This window comes from Pongo pygmaeus, chromosome 5 (genome assembly GCF_028885625.2).
Source record: "Pongo pygmaeus isolate AG05252 chromosome 5, NHGRI_mPonPyg2-v2.0_pri, whole genome shotgun sequence".
NCBI classification, from domain to species: domain Eukaryota; kingdom Metazoa; phylum Chordata; class Mammalia; order Primates; family Hominidae; genus Pongo; species Pongo pygmaeus.
Window position 1 is genome coordinate 153,621,671 of NC_072378.2, and position 19,055 is coordinate 153,640,725.

Sequence of the window (19,055 nt, forward strand, 5' to 3'; positions counted from 1 at the left end):
AGCAGGGGTGGCCATCCTAGTCTCTGATAAAACAGACTTTAAACCAACAAAGATCAAAAAAGACAAAGAAGGGCATTACATAATGGTAAAGGGATCAATGCAGCAAGAAGAGCTAACTATCCTAAATATATATGCACCCAATACAGGAGCACCCAGATTGATAAAGTAAGTTATTAGAGGCCTATTAGGGACTTATACTCCCACACAATAATAGTGGGAGACTTTAACACCCCACTGTCAATATTAGACAGATCAACAAAACAGAAAATTAACAAGGATATTCAGGACTTGAACTCAGCTCTGGATCAAGAGGACCTAATAGACATCTACAGAACTCTCCACCTCAAATCAACAGAATATATATTCTTCTCAGCACCACATTGCATTTATTCTAAAATTGACCACATAATTGGAAGTAAAACACTCCTCAGCAAATGCAAAAGAATGGAAATCATAACAAACAGTCTCTAGACCACAGTCCAATCAAATTAGAACTCAGGATTAAGAAACTCACTCCAAACCACTCAACTACATGGAAACTGAACAACCTGCTCCTGAATGACTACTGGGTAAATAATAAAATTAAGGCAGAAATAAATAAGTTCTTTGAAATCAGTGAGAACAAAGACAGAAAGTACCAGAATCTCTGAGACACAGGTAAAGCACTGTTTAGAGGGAAATTTATAGCACTAAAATGCCCACAAGAGAAAGCAGGAAAGATCTAAAATCAAAACCCTAACATTATAATAAAAATAACTAGAGAAGCAAGAGCAAACAAATTCAAAAGCTAGCAAAAGATAAGAAAGAACTAAGATCAGAGCAAAACTGAAGGAGAGAGAGACATGAAAACCCCTTCAAAAAAATCAATGAATCCAGGAACTGGTTTTTTTAAAAGATTAGCAAAATAGACTGCTAGCCAGATTAATCAAGAAGGAGAGAGGGAAGAATCAAATAGACACAATACAAAATGATTAAGGGGATATCACCACTGATCCCACAGAAATACAAACCACATCAGAGAATACTATAAACACCTCTACACAAATAAGCTAGAAAACGTAGAAGAAATGGATAAATTCCTGGACACATATACCCTCCCAAGACTAAACCAGACAGAAGTCTCATCCCAGAATAGACCAATAATAAGTTCTGAAATTGAGGCAGTAATTAATAGCCTACCAACCAAGAAAAGCCCAGGACCAGATGGATTCACAGCTGAATGCTACCAGAGATACAAAGAGGAGCTGGTATCATTCCTTCCAAAACTATTCCAAACCATAGAAAAAGAGGGAATCTTCCCTAACTCATTCTATGAGGCTGGCATCATCCTGATACCAAAACCTGGCAGAGACACAACATAAAGAAAATTTCAGGCCAATATCCCTGATGAACATCGATGCGAAAATCCTCAATAAGATACTGGCAAACTGAATCCAGCAGCACATCAACAAGCTTATCCACCATGATCAAGACAGCTTCATCCCTGGGATGCAAGGCTAGTTCAACATATGGAAATCAATAAATGTAATCTATCACGTAAACAGAACCAATGACAAAAAACACATGAATATCTCAATTGATGCAGAAAAGGCCTTCAATAAAATTCAACACCCCTTCATGCTAAAAACTCTCAATTAACTAGGTATTGATGGAATGTATCTCAAAATAATAAGAGCTGTTTATGACAAACCCACAGCCAATATCATACTGAATGGGCAAAAGCTGGAAGCATTGCCTTTGAAAACTGGCACAAGACAAGGATGCCCTCTCTCACCACTCCTATTCAACATAGAATTGGAAGTTCTGGCCAGGGCAACCAGGCAAGAGAAAAAAAATAAAGGATATTTGTATAGGGAGAGAGGAAGTCAAATTGTCTCTGTTTGCAGATAACGTGATTGTATATTTAGAAAACCCCATCATCTCAGCCCAATATCTCCTTAAGCTGATAAACAACTTCAGCAAAGTCTCAGGATACAAAATCAATGTGCAAAAATCACAAGCATTCCTATATACCAATAATAGACAAACAGAAAGCCAAATCATGAGTGTACTCCCATTCACAATTGCTACAAGGAGAATAAAATAACTAGGAATGCAACTTACAAGGGATGTGAAGGACCTCTTCAAGGAGAACTACAAACCACTGCTCAAGGAAATAAGAGAGGACACAAACAAATGGTAAAACATTCCATGCTCATGGATAGGAAAAATCAATATTGTGAAAACAGCCATACTGCCCAAAGTAATTTATAGATTCAATGCTATCCCCACCAAGCTACCATTGACTTTCTTCACAGAATTAGGAAAAACTACTTTAAATTTCATATGGAACCAAAAAAGAGCCCGTATAGCCAAGACAATCCTAAGCAAAAAGAACAAAGCTGGAGGCATCATACTACCTGTCTTCAAACTATACTACAAGGCTACAGTAACAAAAACAGCATTGTACTGCTACCAAAACAGATATATAGAGCAATGGAACAGAACAGAGGCCTCAGAAATAACGCCACATCTACAACCATCTGATCTTTGACAAACCTGAGAAAAACAAGCAATGGGGAAAGGATTCCCTGTTTAATAAATGGTGTTGGGAAAACTGGCTAGCCATATGCAGAAAACTGAAACTGGACACCTTCCTTATACCTTATACAAAAATTAACCAAAGATAGATTAAAGACTTAAACATAAAACCTAAATCTGTAGAAACCCTAGAAGAAAACCTAGGCAATACCATTCAGGACATAGGCATGGGCAAAAACTTCATGAGTAAAACACCAAAAGCAATGGCAATGAAAGCCAAAATTGACAAATGGGATCTAATTAAACTAAACAGCTTCTGCACAGCAAAAAAAACTATCATCAGAGTGAACAGGCAACCTACAGAATGCGGGAAAATGTTTACAATCTGTCTGTCTGACAAAGGGCTAATATCCAGAATCTACAAGGAACTTAAACAAATTTACAAGAAAAAAGCAAACAACCCCATCAAAAAGTGGGTGAAGGATATGAACAGACACTTCTCAAAAGAAGACATTTACGCAGCCAACAAACACATGAAAAAAAGCTCATCATCACTGGTCATTAGAGAAATGCAAATCAAAACCACAAGGAGATACCATTTCACACCAGTTAGAATGGTGATCATTAAAAAGTCAGGAAACAACAGATGCTGGAGAGGATGTGGAGAAATAGGAACGCTTTTACACTGTTGGTGGGGGTGTAAATTAGTTCAACCATTGTGGAAGACAGTGTGGCCAATTCCTCAAGGAACTAGGACCAGAAATACCATTTGACACAGCAATCCCATTACTGGGTATATACCGAAAGGAGTATAAATCATTTTACTATAAAGACATATGCACATGTATGTTTACTGCAGCACTTTCCACAATAGCAAAGACTTGGAACCAACCCAAATGCCCATGAATGGCAGACTGGATAAAGAAAATGTGGCATATATACACCATTGAATACTAAGCCACCATAAAAAAGGATGAGTTCATGTCCTTTGCAGGGACATGGATGAAGCTAGAAACCATCATTCTCAGCAAACTAACACAGGAACAGAAAACCAAACACCACATGTTCTCACTCATAAGTGGGAGGTGAACAATGAGAACACATGGACACAGGAAGTGGAACATCACACACCAAGGCCTGTCAGGAGGTGGGGGACTAGGGGAGGGATAGCATTAGGAGAAATACCTAATGTAGATAATGGGTTGATGGGTGCCGCAAACCACCATGGCACATGTATATCTATGTAACAAACCTGCACGTTCTGCACATGTATCCCAGAACTTAAAGTATAATAATTTAAAAAAAGAAAAAAATATAAATACCCGAGACTGGGTAATTTATAAAGGAAAGGGATTTAATTGACTCACAGTTCTACATGGCTGGGGAGGCCTCAAGAAACTTACAATCATGGCGGAAGGTGAAGGGGAAGCAAGCTTGGACTTTCTCACATGGCGGCAGGAGAGAGAAGAATGAGAGTGAAAGGGGAAAAGTCTCTTATAAAACCATTAGATCTTGTGAGACCTCATTCACTATCATGAAAACAGCATGGGGAAAACCGCTCCCATGATCAAATTACCTCCCACCAGGTCTCTCCCTAGACACGTGGGGATGATGGGAATTACAAATCAAGATGAAATTTGGGTGGGGACACAAAGCCTAACCATATCAGGCACTATCAAACAATCTCATCCAATATGAGAGGGAAAGGGGTTTGCCATGATATAGGACTCTTTGTACTCTTCCCACTTACGCTCCACCCCTTATAATCATGATCAATTCATATTAGTACCATTAATATTAGTACTCCTGCACCTTGTGAGAGGACAGAAAAGTATACAGAGAATATGTGCTCTTCCTCCAAACCCCAATGTTCTTGATATTTTCAGGACAAAATTATGTCCTTATCATAATTATCATCTTCTTCTCAGCTAACATTTTAGGAAGCATTTACTCCATGCCCAATAGTACCATCCTATTTATTATCACATCAGTACTGAGCTGAGTTCTTTCCCTTTCATAAAACATTCATTCCTTCAACATATCAGTCACTGGCACTGCTTGGTGTACTAGGTTACATTCTAGTTTCTGGAATGAGGGAGACTAATAATAAATACAATAATTTGACAGAGCAGTAAATACTGTTAAATAAAATGGATTATTGTTAGAGAGTGGGAGATATGAGGAGGGATGAAGAAGGGACCACATTAGGAAGACAGTTCTTAGAGTCTCTTTGAAGTGGTGACATTTGAATGGAAACTTGAATGATGAGAAAGACTGGGGGACAGCTTGTTAGGCAGAGGGAGTGGCAAGTGCCAAGGAAAGGAGGTTGCAGGGCACTTGGTGTTGTCTCTCCTCATGTTCATGGAACTATCCTTGCATCTCCTCTCTTGGATGTCCTCTTCCCTAATGCTCTCTTATGCTGATTTTTCACACCCAGGAGTATTCAGATGCCCATCTGGTCTATGCCCACAAGAAATATTGCTGCCTTATTGGCTTTTACCAACCTCATCTTAATATTGCACACTTGACCTTCAAGGCCTTAAAGAAACAGCAATTTAAAGCAAACCTGCATCTTCAGCAGAACCACTGTTCATCACATTGTCTAACATGTCACTGTCTCTTATCTAAGAATGCACGGGATATACTCTTCATAGAATTTAGTGCCAGGAAACAAAAATTCTTCTGAAGATCTGTTTTCCTTCATTAACCAATGAATTATAGGTAATCTTTCCTGTTATCCTTTTATTTTGGCTGCCAGGAACCACATAGCTAAAAGGTAGTGCTCCTATTACAATAACGATCTTACCCAGGTTTTGTGGTACATTCACTATTTCCCCCATTTATTTCTCTTGGTGGTTTCTTATCTTTATTTTGTTTTATTTTTACTGCCTTGTGTGAAAGTGCTTTTATTTAAGCTGCCCCAAACTTTTTGGAAATAGACGATGTATAAATCATTAACCACAAGTGCTTTCTAAACAATCACAAGTAACTTCCTCATTGCAAAATCTGATGTGTCATCCTGGTCTTGATCTTACCCACCCTTTCTGCCACATGACATAACTCAGCTGATCTTCTTTCTTAAACTTTTTCTAATCTTTGGTGTAGGATTATTATACGTATGAATAAAACTGGTAAAAATCTCCACATCCTCGGTTTTATGGCATATTACAGTGTCTTCATTCTCTTTATAACACATTTTTATTCTATCTTATGTATGAATGTGTACATATATGAATATATGCATGTATACATGTATGTATGCATGTGTATATATTTCGTTTCCTTCTTTTTCCACATGGCCATTCATGCAGATATGCTCCAGGATTCTATTGTAAGCTCACTTGCTCTCTGCTGTCTTTCCTTTGACACTTTTCTACTATTGTTACCTGGATGTAAAAGACTTTCAAGTTTTATTTCTAGCTCTAGTCATTCTCTTGGGTTTGCAGTCCAAATTCTCTGGTACCATCTGGACCTCAGGGTTAGAATGAGGTCTTATAGTTCATTCACCCTCCCAGTCATTGAATTTCCTCCATGACATCTCTGCCAAGTATTTGTCTACCCTACACTTTTTCAGTGACATTAAACTTGCTACCTTTCAAGGCTGCTTACCTAACCAGCTGGCTATGACTCTTAAAAGTTATTTCAAGCCAGGCGCAGTGGCTCATGCCTGTAATCCCAGCACTTTGGGAGGCTGAGGCGGGTGGATCGCCTGAGGTCGGAGTTTGAGACAAGCCTGACCAACGCGGTGAAACCCTGTCTCTACTAAAAATACAAAAAAAATTAGCTGGGTGTGGTGGTGGGCACCTGTAATCCCAGCTACTCTGGAGGCTGGGGCAGGAGAATTGCTTGAACCCAGGAGGCGGAAGTTGCAGTAAGCCTAGATCATGCTCCAGCCTGGGCGACAAGAGCAAGACTCCATCTCAAAAAAAAAAAAAAAAAAAAGGTTATTTCCAATAGGATGGCAACAAGTCTATGATACGTGTCCACTGATTCTAATGCTATTCCTAAGGTAACAATAAGAGCTAAGACACATTGAATATGAAATGTGTTCCAGGGGCACTGCACATATTATCTCTCCACAACTCTGCAAGGTGGTTTTATTATTTTCATCATATCATTGGGACAATTTAGAATGTATAATCTTTTCCCACGGCTTTTCTCCAAATGGTGAAACACACATATGTTCCAGGGAAACCACTGTCTTCCAGGTTAAGAAAGTAGAAATTCCTCCAACCATGTCTCACACAAATTATTTTGTTTTGTCAGTGAATTTCACCACCTATATTCTTGACCTCTAACCATGGTGTCAAAAATAAGTTCAAAATAACATTGCAATTGTGACTTGGATATGCAGAATAGAACACAACGATTGCCAACTTCATTCTGGACGCTATATGGCTCTACTGACATAGCCTAGGATCATACTTGTTACTTCCTACTTAATCAACTAATATCCCTGAGGCTTTCTAATCAATGGCGTGCTAAACATCTGCGAGAATTCTGATGGCTATGTCAAACTATTCCCCATACTGAAAATTTATTTCCTCACTAACCTCTTCATCAGTTTGACTTGTCCATGTCTTATGACATCTTTATTTCCCAGACTCATAAGCTAAAATGCTCCCTGACAGCTTTATAGCTCCTCTTACATCTTCTAGATCTTTTTGTTCACCAAGTCTTGAAGGCTCTGACTCAAACATTTTCTCACATCATCATCTTCCCATGGACCCTGCCCTTTGCTGTTACTCAGTTTAGGACTCGTCTTCTCTCACCTGGACAGCTGAAATTGTGGTGTTCCTACTTCCCTTGACCTCCCCCCTGCATGGACTGATGAAGCGCCTGTCCCACAGCACAGCTCCCACCTGGTAATCCTCTGCTTAGAGAGCTTCAGCAGCACTCTGCCTAGAAAGGAAAATTCCACCTTTTTACTCTGATATTAACAGCTGCCAGTATATGTCTTCTTTTTTAGCCTTATCATCTAGTGATTTCCGGCGAGTACTGTACGCTTTTGATATATTGTGCACAAAATTGTTTTAATTTTCCTAATTCTGCATCTATCTTTATTTACATTGTTTTTGAGCCTGGACACCTTTCTTTGTCTGTCAAAATTCTATCTTTCAATAATCCGAGAAAATGTCACAACCTCTATGACACTTTTGCCAGATCCTGGTCTAGCCATTTAAAATTAATCTCACACTGCTGAGTTCTCACAGCATTTTAGTTCTCTCCTAGAATATAATAATAACAGAAATTTACATATAGGTCTTATATCTTTATTCTTTAGGCTCCCTCAGACTTGGTTATTTTTTTTTTAAATTTTGCTATTCTTTGGTACAGAGTAAGGATTGAATTACACAGCACATTAATTAAGAAAAAGGAGGCAGGAAACAGAAGAGGTAAAACTGATGAATAGCAGAAACTGAAGAAAACTTGGAAATCTAATGCAAACACTTAGAAATTCAGATCCACACAGGCTGTATTTACCAATGCACCAAAAGACTTTTCTCTCTTTCCTTTGCCTCTCTCTAACATAACATTTTAGACTGTATCCTCCGAACTCTACTTTCAGGAACATAACCTCTTTTTTTTTCCCTAAAATCTAACCAGACTAGAACTCTCTTGGGGCTAACAGTCAGAGGCCAGCACACCAAGTGCCAAAGTTGATTTTGGTTGCAATCAGCCACCTCACTGAGTAACTACATTCAGTGATCCTACTAAGCCATAAATTCACATTCTCTTAAAAATAATCTCAGTGGCAATGAGCAGACAAGCTTTTCCAAGCTCACTTGTTACTCCCCCAAAGTCTTAATAAATATTTTAGATATTAAGTCATCGCAATGTCCTGTTGCTCGATTAAAAAAAAAAAAGCTTATCATACACATTTATTCATTGCTGGTATTTTGAAACAAGACATAAAGGTCTTTACATCACAAAGATAAAATTGATTTTATATAAGATGTACTTAAAATAGTCGCATTTAGAAAGAAAACTTGGGAATAGATTCTTTATCAATGTGACTGAATTTCAGTATCACCTACGAGAATTTTAAACTATTTAACATAACCTATGTTAGGTCAAGAAAAGTGCTTCACATTTTTTCCTTCCTGGAATTAACATTTGTTTAATGGAATTCTACCTTATGAAACCCCACTTGCATTACTCAGATGTTCAGTCAATGAAATTACTGAATTAATGGGAAAAAATTACCTTCTTAAGATTAGGTCACATGAATTCACAAAACTGGAAGTGGTTACATAACATAGCAGAGTTACATAATAACGTATTGAATGATATTATACTTTAAGATATAATGAGTTTTTAACTAATAGTCTTGTTTTCTGAGCCCAGCCTTCTTGCTTTTTACTTGACTCTCCTTCTCATCTCATTTGTGCCTCCCCCTCTATTCTCAAGTATGTATCCTTTCTTCCTGAATATTTGGCTATGATTACACAGGCATCATGTCAGTTGTTTCCCATAAATAAAAGGGGAAACACACATACATGCATATACTGACACACAAAATCATCTTTTCAAAATATTACATTTTGGAGACAATTCCAGTGTGGGAAGCATTTCTCTATTGCTTGGTTTTGAGTATTTAAAATGATAAATAAATGTAACTTTCAACTAAATCCATCATTTATATAAACATAGGTGGGTCATTAGACATTGAATTTACTAAAAGTAATTTAGTTTAAAATGTTTCTTCATCAGTGAAAATTGAAGTTACTGGACTTGAGTAGATGAAGAAAATATGGACTCCAATAGCTTGAGTCAAAATTGCCAATATTATTTACTCATAAACTAGCATAGAAATTACAATCAGGGAAGTTTATTCCTGACTACCAGAAGAAAATAAGACAGTAGGGTTTTTTGTTTGTTTGTTTTTTCCTGGCAGATAGAACACCTGAGCTCTTGATATGTTTTAAATTTCAGGCAACAAAATTATGTAAATATCCTAAAATTACATAAAATATGAGTAAACACCTATTTTTCTATGAACTATTAGATGTACGAAAAGCAAAGATACTCCTTTCTCCTCAATTTATCTATTTAGAAATACTAATAACAATAATAATCATTAAGAGAGAATGGGGAAAATCAAATGTCAAGCCTCACCCAAACAGTAGGTAGGGAAAATGCTAGTATTCCAATTCACAATGAAGCCTTTTACTCCAATCTACATTGGAGTACATTGGAGTAAATTGGAGTATGTAATACTCCAATGTACACTGGAGTAAATTGGAGTATTAAATACTCCAATTCACAATACGGCATTCAGTTAATCATAATAGTTTGTAAATTATATAGGTCATTGTATTGCTTTATAGCATGTCTATGCCTTAGTGCCCTAATGAAAGATACTAGTTTTGCTTTGCTTTTCTCTAGTGAATTTTGATCGTACTAAACTCATAGGTCACAGGTAAATTACTGTATGGTAGTGCTGAGTAGAAATAAATTGAGAAAGAAATAGGTTCAAATCTTACATTAGCATATATTTTTACTTATTAAGAGCCCGGTCAAAGATTTAATGACAAGAATGTTAAATGTAGTGGCTGACAGGAGTGCTGAGCTTACCTTCAAGTTCATTCATTCCTAATGTCAATGTCCTTCATTCCCATACTTAGATATATTAACTGTATATTCATCACATATTTCTAGAAAGGGTTTGAAGTCTTCACTCTGATCTTATAAATCATATAAAATCTTTCCAGATTGGAGCAAATCTAACTGCTAGATTTAGAAATTGCCCTAGTGATTTTAACAAGTTGATATTGAAGATGGTTTTCTTTCTCAAAATTAAATGTATTTATTTCTCATCCAAACTGAGGATTCTGGGTTTTTGGTCAAGGTACTATATTATAAACAGATTGTAATCAAAGATGGAACTGCAGCAGTATCAGGAAAAAATTCTAAAATATTGCTAGTGCATGGGAAATGTGGACCCTGAAGAAGGGCAGGGATCTCACTCTCCTTCCCCCTTTGTTTGCCCCCTACACCAGCATTTTAGAGTACCTTACATTACAATAATTACGCAGGGTAGCCTACAAGTGAGAGGGGAAAAGGCGTAGTACAGATGTATGTACACATTTTCTTCATTTCAATGAGAAGGAATTGGGTGTTGAGGTCGGTTCACAAAGAGGGTTAAGCCTCCAGTCTGTTGTTGTTTTGATATTATGGTGGAGGTTGTTAAATCATCCACCAACAGAGCCACTTCCTGCTTTTCTTCCCCTTATATCTGAGTCTCTGCTTAGCAGCTTGCTTGAACATTAGTGGTAGAGGCTCCTAAATTTTGAGATCAAATGGTCTATTGCTAAACCCTAAGGAAATCATTGCCTATTACTCCCATGTTGTATTTAGCTATGACTTCAAAGCTTAGAATGACCAGTACTCACCAGATAAAAGAAAAATAAGTTGAAGAAGCTTATATGTGAACTCCTTGTGGAAGCGGGCCACGTTTAATTAATATTTGTATCCAAAAATATCACAGAGCCTAACACATAGTAGGTGCTCAAATATGTTTATAAGCAGGTTGGTGAAACAAACTAGTCAGGAAAGGACAACACAGGAAATACATGGAGAACAACCTAAACATTAATAAGGACCAATTAGTTAAGACAAATACTGGCACGAAATTAAAACCCCTTCAAGCACTTATTGTTTACATGATGTTTCTTGCATCTATTTTGATTTATTAAGTCTAGTACAATACCTAACACTTTCATACTGAGTACCAATATATGAAGGATTTTATAGACATAATTTCTTTTAATCCTTTAACATTTTTAAATTGTCTTCAGTTTTACAGATAATGATACTAAGGCTCAAAGACATGAAGGCTAAATCCCTGGTTATTCGAATCTAAAACCTGGGCTCTTTCCACCAAATTACATTCTCTGCTTTTAAAGTCTCCTTCTTTTAAGTGCAATTTTCCATAAGCTTTTTTACCTCATATGAATTAAATCATATGGATTGCTGTGTTTCAAATAGCAAACTTTCAAATATTTGTTGAGTTTGATTAATTAAATCCTGAAAAAATAGGAGAGTTTAGGGTAATAGGACATGGACATAGGGTGGTCTACCAAGAGCCAAAATTGACTCATAAAATCTGTAGATTACATGACTTATCATAAATACACCAAAAAAACAGGCTCCCACCTTTCATAGAGACTGGAAAATAGAGAAAGTAACAACTTTCGCAAGAGATTTCACTGGATTTAACTCACTATATTATTGGGAAGATTCAAGATAATTTTTCAAATGAAATAAACACTCACCTGCTCCTTCCATTTATGTCATAATTTCCCCCAGGTTGTGTCTGTTTTACTGTAATGCCATGACTCTTGAATTATAACCTGTGTATTTCAACAGCCAATCAGCAGTACTGTACTGTGAAAAGCCTGTGACCCAAGATAAGGAGGTAAATATTTGCTTTGTGAACCACAATCATTGATTACAATAGAATTATATTTACTGACACAGGGAATTTTTAAAAATCTCACATACAAAGCTTAAGAAATTCAGCTATTTTAGATATTTATTACTCATGCTAGAATACTAAGTATAAAATACTTCTATAATTTCATGAAAAAGCCTGCACATCTAATAAATAGTAGAGTAAAAATTCAAATCCATTTCTATTTGAAATAGATTTTATTTTCCACCATAGGTCATTGCTTCTTCTATAGGGACCTCCCATCATTATAAATTCTGAATTACTCAGGTTTTACTGTATTTGATAAACTGGTACCACTGATGATTATAAAATTTTACACTTTCAGCTGGGCACAGTGGCTCACGCCTGTAATCCAGCACTTTGGGAGGCTGAGGTGGGTGGATTGCTTGAGCCCAGGAGTTGAAGACAAGCAAAACCCCGACTCCACAAATAATACAAAAATTAGCTAGGCGTCGTGGTACACACCTGTAGTCCCAGCTCCTGAGGTGGGAAGATCACCTGAGCCCAGGGAGGTTGAGGCTACAGTGAGCCATGACTGAGCCACTGCACTCCAGCCTGGGTGACAGAGTGAGACCCTGTCTCAGAAAAACAAAACAAAAACATTTATACTTTCTAGATAGTTTAATACCTAAGGAATTTACAGATTTTCCAAGCTAGATAATTAAACTTTTGAAACCAAATTTGTCAAAAGTTATAGAACTTAAAAAGCCAAAAACAGGAGCTTACAAGACCACCGAATCATGTGAAACATCACAGATACAGAGCTTGTTAAGGTAACACATTAAATTCTTTCACCTAGAGCTTACAAGTTGAAGTAAGATATGATTCTAACCTGACACAGTTTTATAATTAAGCTTAATTGATTCATTCTGATGAGAAATCATAATGAATGTCCCTAGGATCTCCGTGTACTCCCATCTTTCCTTTCAACCCCTTTATCTCAGAAAAACTCAGAAGTTCTTCCATAACATTGGCAACTGGCAGAAACAATCCATGACTATCTGGGAACTCTTCAGACACAAGCTTCTCATAGTAAGGTGTTTGTGAGCAAATTGTTTACTGATTCTGGACTTCTAAAAAGAACTGTAAAGGCTGGAAAACTCAGGGGTGTAGCAGTATATGATGAATCCCGATACCCTGGCTGATCCAGCCTTTCTGGTTTAACCACAGTGATCTTTGTAGTCTTTGCCACATGGAGCCTTTGTCACTGAGCATTTCCTTTCCTTGTTTGCTTCTGCCTTTTAAAAAATTAATATTAGCATTCAAACAAGTAAGAAAAATGCACCAGAACAGCAGTGGAAACACAGTCTAAAGACTTGAACGAGCCATCCTCAAAGACAAAAACTGCTTATCAGTATGTCAAAAAGTAATCAGTCTTATTGGTAGCCAAAGAAATAAAAGTTTGAAAAATATTATTTTCACCTATCAAGTTAGCAAAGATTTTTTAAAGAACGGCATTATGTTGGCAAGAACTAGCTGTTCTAAGCATCGTGCCCAAAGGAGACACTGCAATAGAGATACGCATACAAAATTTAGGCATAAGGATCAAAATCCAAAGATAAAAGAATGGCTAAATAAAGACATCCATAAGGTGAACTATTTTGCAGTCACTAAATCACATTAAAAATATCAATTTTAATTTCTTGAGAAACAGCAACAAAGGAATGTTAATTTTTTTTTAGAAGTATGAAGTTCTAAAACAGCCATCCCAACCTTTTTGGCACCAGGGACCATTTTGTGGAAGATAATTTTTCCACGGATGGCAGTAGGGGTGGGGGAATAGTTTTGGAATGAAACTGTTCCACATCAGCTCATCAGGCATTAGATTCTCATAAGGAGTGCACAACCGCAATTCCTCACACGCACAGTTCACAATAGGGGTCACGCTCCTATGAGAATCTAACGCCAGCCGCTGATCAGACAGGAGGAGGAGCTCAGGAGGTAATGCTCACTTACCAGCCACTCACCTCCTGCTGTGCTGCTGGCTTCCTAACAAGTCATGCGCTGGTACCCGTCTGCAGCCCAGGGGTTGGGGACCCCTGTTCTAGAATATGATTCAAATTCTTAAAACAATGCTACATTTATATAAAGGAAATAAACTTGTGGTAAACTATGCTGTGTTTTCAATAGCAGTTCTTTAGGTATTGAGATAAGTATAAGCACTCAGTACATGCCAAGCACTATGTTCAGTACTTTATATATATTGCATTGTATTTATGCTTGCATCCTGCCTTCGTCCCTCTTGTATGTCTGAGGAAACTGAGGCTCAGGACAGATTAGTAACTTGCCTACAGCAATAAAGTTTTTAAAGGGAGGAGCCACAATACAAGCTAAGGCCAGCTTGACCCAAAATTCATGCTCTTCACATCCATATCTGCCTATAGGTAATTTTGTATTGTAGGGGATCTAAGATAAGCAAATATTGCTTTTATAATTGGGAAACAAATCAGTAATATGAATGTTGTATTAAACACATATATATTCCCAGAACGACAATTCTGAAAATTGCTTCCTCCAAAGATGTAGGCCCATAAACATGAGTTTTAGGAGCCCAACTAGTGTACTTGGTAAACAGTATAAGTGCTGATTTTAAAAATGCAATTCTTATCTTGGAAGACTTTTGCAAGCCATGTCAACCCTGCAAAATTTATTAATTTAGGAAAAATTATTTTACACCTGCCTTTGCCACATACTGTGCCAGGTGCTGGCACAATAGCAGGAATGATCGTCTAAATGAATTTCTTTGGAAGTTAGGAAAGTGTCTTTTTTTCAGAGATAAGTGTGGGTAGGGAGAGAAGGAAGGTGGGAGTATCCATCAATCTCACATTGAAAGTCTTGGCTACCTATTGGCTACCTATAGCAAAGGATTATTTTAAGGTTTTCCATAAAAATATATTTGTGAGGACCCATGACACTCCCTTGGAAATGTCATATAATTTTACGCCTCCACAATGCATTCACACTTATACTCTAACTATACCAACCAGGTGAAATAAAATGCTTTTAACATCGCATAGCATTATTCTCATCCTCTGGGTATATAGTGGTCCTTCGATTTGCCCTCTTTGCTAGTGTAGTATTCTCAGTGTTAAGTAAGCAGAGTTGGAGAGTATCAGAAACAGGATTCTCAGCAGAAATGTGGTTGAATGGACTCCCAGCCCTCTTAGCACTGTATCTCATCATCCATGCCTACCTTCCTTTTCCAGGAAAGCCCATGTATTTTAGCAAACGGACTTCTAACACAAAGGCTATTATCTCTACAGCTTTAGATTAAAAGGTAAATTCTTTCTTAGACTTTACTCTGTAAGTCAACCAGAATTTTGATCAATTCAGATTTTAAATTTTCACTTTTACTCGGCTGTTACAATAAGATCAAACGGGTAAGAATATATATTTCTTCTTTTCTTCAAAGACCGTGGCCCTCGTGGTAGGAAATGTTAAGGAAGGTTTATTATTATTATTATTTATTATTATGCAAAAGTATAAAATGGTCATAGGAATGATAAGGAACTTAGACCTTAAACATGATGAATTCAAATAAATAAGTACCTCAGAGGAAGAGCCCTACAATCAAAGAGATACTATTTGAGAAGGAAATGCTGTTTGCCTTAGAATGAACAGGACAGTAAATTAACTCTCCTTGTTAATTCTCTTTCGTGGGGACTAAACGCCAAGGAGTAGTTGCGGAACTATAGCAAAAAGGGTCAAAATCAATCAGCATAACAGATACCTTATGTCATTTGTTCTGTAAATTAGACGGTTTTCTTAGTCGTTCAGACTAATTTCAGGAGGAAGGATGAGTGCCCGTGGCTCTGAGATCACGTGTCATTGCCATGGAGATTTATCTTATTTAATAAATAATACCACCCAATCTTTTTGTAATAACAAACACTTCTTTTCTCGTTACCTAAAACGAAATGAACTCCTCTCCTATGGTGGCTCTAAGTGTGGGTTTCAAAAGATCATAAAAACTAGTGAATAAATCCAGTCTTCCATGAGTGTGCTAATTACTGTTTTAGTTCATGTTAACAGAAGAAATGGCTTAACAATAGTAACAACTGGAGGAGGTCAAACTTCTCATTCATTTGTATTAAATCAGCCTTTCATTAGATAGGAGTGCTATAATGTATATTTCTTGGATAATAGTCTCACTACAGAAGACTTTGGAAACAAGTACAATGTACTTTAAATGTTTCACGGTTTGCAAATTATTTCGTACACGCAGCGTCTGGCAGTTGTGAATCAAGGAGGAAAGCATTATTTTCCACTAAACTAATAAAAATCAATTCTCACGTCTTCAATTAAATGATTTTCAGAAGGGTTCATCACCCGGAAAACCAGTATGTATGAAAGCCGGAAATGCAGATGGCACCCAGCCTCAGAACTGCTTATTCTAGATGGGAACCAAACTAAGATTTCTCTTTATTATTTGTGAAAGCCATCCCACGCTGGAGAGAATCTCGCCGTAAAACAATTTAAGAAAAGAAAGAAATAACTCTGAAGCGTGTGAAGTTCTCCAGACAAATCTTACGGTGACTCTTTTGAAAGAAGCATTTATGGAAAGGTCAGGGGAGGTCAGGAGAGTTATGCCAGGAGCCAGGGTCAATCGTCCCCGGGCGACAGGGGTTCTCCCACGTGAGCCGACGTCCCGGGCTCCGGGCGAGGCTCAGGGCTCAGGGCGCAGGGCGGGTCCCGTACGCAGGGCGGGCGCGCGGGCATCTTTGTGGCCAGGCGACCCCGGCTCGCTCTCCCGGAGCCCAGGGACTCCCGAGGCTGGCGCGGGCTGCCCGCGACAAGGTGCCATCAGCCTCCGGCTCGCGAGGAGCAGCTCCCACCCGCGGCTTCCGAGTCCAGCTCTGTCCCTCCGCCATCCTCTAGTCCTCCGGCTTTTATTCAGGGAGACAGGGAGGCAGAGAGAAGAGGAGAAAGCGGCCGTGTCTGCACCCAGCCTCTACCGCAGCACTCGATAAGGGACAGCAGGGAGGCTGGCGGGGAGGCAGAGATTAAACTATGATTCCATCGATCACGGAAAGACCATCATCACCTACAGCAAAGGAGGCTCCGATGCGCCCACCCGGGCAGCGACTCGCGGTTGGTGGGCGTTCCTCGTCCTCGCCCCCTCGGTGGCTGTGGAATCCACCCCGCGCCGTACACGCCAGGACTCCCTTTCCTTTGACTAAGGGGAGGGGAAGGAACAAAAGAGACCCCCCACCCCCCATACATACACACACACACACACACACACACACACCCCTGCTATTTTACTGCTGGTCAAAGGATTCATTTTCGCAACCTCTTCGGCGAACACCTTCCCCACCTGAGCAGTGCATTTTCCCAAAGGTAAAGAGAGATAAGGGAGGAAACACAGCACCCGAGGTGATCAGTCGATTGGACACTGTTGATGGCACATTCTCCTCGTTCCCAGCCAACCGCACAAAACCCGCAGCACCTCGCGCCCCCGCGGGGTCTCCCGCGCCCCCGGCCCGGCCCTCCCGGCCGCCCCCAGCAGGCGCCCAGCTCTCCGCGGGAACTCTGGGACCCGGCCGAGCGTTCCCCGGCGGGCAGGACACTCGCCCGGTTCCCCGCAGCAGCTGAGAGCGGCGAGCGGACCGCGTCCAAGCAGCGACGCGGGATTCAACTTCCCGGACCCGTGGGGCGGCCCCCGCTCCCGCTCAGGGCGCCGCGGCCACAGCTGAGACCCCAGTGCCGCGCAGCCGCCCCCGCCGGGGCATGGGCGGTCGCGCTCTCCGCCCCCTCCTTCCTTCACCTCCCCCCTACCTTGAAAAAAATTCATCCATTGGTGCAAAGCAGACATTTTGATGTCATTTACTTAGCACCACTCGTTTTGGAGGCAGCGTCTTACCCGGTCGCCTGGAGGTGTGGGCAGCGCGCCGATGGGTCCGGGGGAGCGGGGCTGGGCGGCTCGGTCCTCTAGCGGAGCCGGTTTGCTGCCATCCGCCCAACTTCAGCACCCAGCGGGCGAGGAGAGAGGGAGAGCTGCGAGGATGCAGAGGAGGGGGAGGGGGAGGAGGGAGCGGTGGGCGGGGAGGGAGCGAGAGCCGCTCGACAGCGCGCATGCGCCTCGCGGGCCGGCGCAGCCCCTCGCCCGGCGCGGCCGGAGGGGCAGCTTCCCAGCCCCTGCGCGCGGCCGCGAGAGTCCCGGCCCCGCCCCCTCCCCAGGCGGCCCCAGGCCCCGCCCGACCTCGCGCGCTAGCCTGGGCGCGGCGCCCACCGTGCGGAGGGGCTCGGCCGGGACTCGGCTTCGGCGACGCCCGTCCGGAGCTTCGCGGGAGCCCCGGAGTCCCGAGAGCTTCCCTGGGTGACAGCGGCTCTCCGCCCGGGCCCCTGCAACTCCACTCGCCCGCAGCCCGCGCGCTGCTGTCCTGGGCTGCGCGAGAGCCTCGCACCCAGGAGCTGGCCTGCCAGGCACAGCAGTCTGCCTGCCCCGGGTCCCGGAGGAAGCATTCCCTGCGTGGGGGTTCAAGGAAGTGTGAAGTTAAGCAAGTTTTGCTTCCCGAAGGACTTTGTGAAGCGTCGTTTACTTTATTGACTTCCTCACCCAGAAAGAGGACCTTTTCTCCTGAGAATCAGTGCAGGTGCTCTCTGGCCTAGCCCATGCCAGCTGCCTCAGGCGCCCGGACCACTCGCTGGAGCAGAGTTTTGAGTGAGAAAAGCCGATGACAAGGCAAGAGTGGTGAATTATTAACGGAGGTGCTGATGCTTGGGGCCTAGAGCATCCTTAGGGGACAGCTTGGTAGTTACCAGGTCTGATAATCGTTCTGTGCCCAAGTGGAGCCCAGCTTGGTAGGGAAGGAGCTTGGGATACTTAATGCAACCCGAGCGCTAGATTGCATCTCCAATGAGTAGACTGAAGTGTTTGTGCGGAGGAAGTGGAGAAGCAGTGTTTTGCTCTTCAGATACCACATCTGTAGGAAGAGGAGGGAGTTCCTGCAGGAGTGAATGGGCTTTTTTTCTTACACCTAATTAAAACAGATTACTTGTAAATCTGCGTGAGTTCCCCTTGCTTGTGTGTTCATGTAAGCAAGGGTTGTGTTATTTCAGCCTATTGAACTCTCCT

The 19,055-nt window shown here is 40.7% G+C and overlaps 1 protein-coding gene across 4 annotated transcripts in view; it reads right to left on the reverse strand.

Annotated features, from left to right (window-relative positions):
* The window catches only part of RGS17 (regulator of G protein signaling 17), a 131,594-nt gene extending 113,595 nt beyond the window's left edge, over nucleotides 1-17,999 (reverse strand). Inside the window, exons 1-3 of one of the 4 annotated variants that reach the window (XM_054491207.2) lie at nucleotides 17,841-17,989; nucleotides 12,443-12,552; nucleotides 11,799-11,921 (exon numbers count right to left, since the gene is read on the reverse strand). The gene's annotated coding sequence lies outside the window, so the exon portion shown is untranslated. Of the gene's footprint in view, nucleotides 1-11,798; nucleotides 11,922-12,442; nucleotides 12,553-17,025; nucleotides 17,165-17,348; nucleotides 17,611-17,840 lie in introns of those variants that run through there. The other 3 variants (XM_054491208.2, XM_054491209.2, XM_054491210.2) reach the window with 3 other exon arrangements.
* Nucleotides 18,000-19,055: the final 1,056 nt, after the last annotated feature.